This window comes from Hyalella azteca, unplaced genomic scaffold, assembly GCF_000764305.2.
Source record: "Hyalella azteca isolate HAZT.00-mixed unplaced genomic scaffold, Hazt_2.0.2 contig2992, whole genome shotgun sequence".
Lineage (NCBI taxonomy): Eukaryota > Metazoa > Arthropoda > Malacostraca > Amphipoda > Hyalellidae > Hyalella > Hyalella azteca.
In genome coordinates, this window is record NW_025933248.1 from 5,357 (window position 1) to 8,461 (window position 3,105).

Below are 3,105 nucleotides of genomic sequence, written 5' to 3' on the forward strand. Positions count from 1 at the left end.
TTGATTAAGAAAGGGCGGACTCCAGTGTTAAATTTGGGCTTGACCTTTTCTTGTGGTTCGACCACCTTAGCTTTGAGCTTCGACTTTCTACTCTGATAAGTATAATATTTGTTCCTAACTTATTGGGGAAGCTTGGTGCTTTCCTAAGCTTAAATTACTTGTTTATTTTGGAGTCTGCCCTCTCTTTCTTCTACTTTCATTAATCATTATTTCCCTTTACATGGCCTCACAAGCCTCTTAAAGTTACAGCTTAACCGCTTGGTGGCTAAAGATTTTAAGGTGGGTCCGAGGCTGTTATAGTGACATATTGCGTCTTACATTTATGTTCATAGAACTTATGACTTAATTACCAACTATCTAACGGCTATTTATTCCTTCTATTCGATAGAATAACTGCATATCCGGTGAGAACCAACCTCCGATCTTTTTTATGAGGACTTTCAGCGACACTGTTTGCGATAGAAAGAGCCTTCCGTTTATCATGGTGTGTAAACCGTGTAATGCTTTGCTTATATGAATGTATATGAAACTTGCGATATTGGAATACTACTACTGGAATGCAGAATTGTAAAATTTATGAAGTATTTCTTGCTTCTACAGTTATGTTGGGCCGGGTTTATTCGTCGGCATAACGGCCATAAACTGTATTGGAACCGCTGCCAAGCGTCATTTTTCGTGACTTGGTTCAATCCTAGATTTTTGTGAATACGTCTGCTTTCTCAAGATTTGGACCAGTCATCTCTGAAATAAAAGTTCCATTTTGTTTACTGTTTTTTGTATCAAGCCTAACAGTTGCTATAATCGAGAAAACAGCCGCTGGAAGATACTTCGTTTATCCATAACGAACGATGGTTCAGCTCAGAGCAAAGGCTACAGGAAAATGCTTGATGAGTATAGAAGTTTCATAATGTGAACATCACACCAATTTTAACAGCGGCTCGATGATAAATATTTTCGTCAAGTATATTCTTGCGTGTTTTAGCGAATTATCACTCGATGATTCAGAAAAATTAGGCGTGAAATGCCTTCATCACTTCGTGTCACTATTTTTCTGCAGCCTAATGTTTAATATTTTTCGTAGGAAAGACGTAGACTCCACTTAATTAGAAATGTTGTCGTAAACTCAAAATAATTATCTCGCGGTGTAGGGTAATTTCCCAAAAATAATTAAATTTTTACTATCGAAGTCAGCTACAGAAATTCGAATTTTTACTCGTATCCCTCTACGTAAAGAAGATACTATTTTGACAAGCAAATTACCCGGAAAACACGTATTCCAAGCAGGACGTGTTAATGATTAATGAGAAAGAAGCCCAACGACGATGTGCTCCAACCCAACAGGTATGAACGTGTACACGTGTAGCTGCTCGCTGCGCTTTAGCGATGCCGGGCTGCTGTTAACTGCGTCAACGTGGCTTTAGATAAATGCGTCAACTGGAGAATAATATATATATTGTGAAACACACATAATCGAACCATATAGTTTATTCTTATTGATACAATCAATTAGTCTCAATTGATCGCAATATTTCAAGCACAGCATACTTGGAGCCTACACAAAATTCGCAATAAATTTACGCGATATACAGGGTGGGGTAGAACCGATTGAGCAGTCTTGAGGCGAAATAAAAGAGTAATGGAGTTACATAAAAAAGAAAGTTTATTTTCCTCGAGGTTAGCATAACATACCATTTAGAATACTTATGTTTTGAAAACAATATCAGGAAGATAGTGGCCGTTAGCTGCAATACACATGAAAAATTGAATTCACCATCATCTTTTGGAAAACTTTCTTTTTCGCAAAAAAATTTTCCACTGCTACTCGGAAAATTTATATCAGGAGCTATCCAATAAATGCCCAGTTATTTCACTGTAGCATGAAAAATTTATGAACGCCCTACAACTGTCCGCCAGTTTTTTCCTACCGAATTCACGCTAAATTAAACGTGAATCAAAATCTTACAAACCAAGCACGCAGAGCGAAATCATGGTTTCATCTGGATCTCGAATGAACCGCAACCCAATAACTCCTTTCTACCTTGCATAAATCACAGTGGCAAATTCCTTCGTGCACTGTGCTGTTTGGGAAAACGGTTAGTGGTGGCTTACAAGAGATTTACCTGCAATGTGCCATCGATGATTCAGATCCTATAAATCATCGATGACTGCCGCCTATACTCGCCACCCTCTCGATTTATTGGAGTTTTATTGTCGATTTTTGGCAGATCTGGCCACCCACCGTTACGCCACCTGTAATCTACCATCGCCACCTATATTATCGATGCGCCACCCTTAATTTTACTTGGGACGGAATTTTTTCTGTGTGTACAAATACTTGAGGTCTATTTTCCCATGTAAGGTGCAACAAATCAATTCAGCTTCCATTTGGAAAAGTGTCGTACTTCTGTGCCCATTTCACCCATACATCATCGCGGGAGGTTCACTCGAAATTCTCCCATGCATTTCGAAAAAATAATTGTGAATTTTGCCTCCTCTTAATATCTTTCACTATCCATTTGCTACATACGAATCGGTCTAGTCCAACCACTTACATTGCAAGTGCATTCGTGCCAGGTGATAACTTACTTAGTCCTCGAAAAAAGTTTTATGACGAATTCATCATGAGATGCTCAGTATTTTTCATTATCAATCCTGATCACTTTCGAATATGTATTGTTTATGTATTCTTGTGATGTGTTTATTATTTTTGAACGCTGGTTGAGAGATTGCAACTGATTGCATCTCGAAGCAGCGTGTAGATGGCGAAGAGGCGGTTGAAATATTGTAGTGAAGTTGGTACATATCCGTTCAGCAGGAAAAAACGTAAGAATACGAATCCTACTTCACTGCTCTAATTTCCAAAAGAATCAGAAACCGTATGATTTTTCTGATTCACATCAATGTTTCTGATTCTCATCAAATTAAATTCTCGACTAATTGACTAAACGCTCCGGTCTTTTACAACTTAAATAAGTCCTATAAGATGACCTAACAATTTTGAAATCCATAGTACTGACGAAGAATTGCCCTCAAAATTATGCAGTATTTAAGAAATTTTATGTAAAACCTAATTTTGGATTTATTTATAGTGTATTTCTACCTCAA

The 3,105-nt window shown here is 37.6% G+C and overlaps 1 long non-coding RNA gene across 1 annotated transcript; it reads left to right on the plus strand.

The window, feature by feature from the left end:
- Positions 1-427: 427 nt before the first annotated feature.
- On the plus strand, positions 428-765 carry LOC125179598. Its single transcript, XR_007157323.1, has 2 exons — positions 428-484; positions 601-765. It is a non-coding gene; the product is annotated as an uncharacterized LOC125179598 (long non-coding RNA).
- The last annotated feature ends 2,340 nt before the right edge of the window (positions 766-3,105 follow it).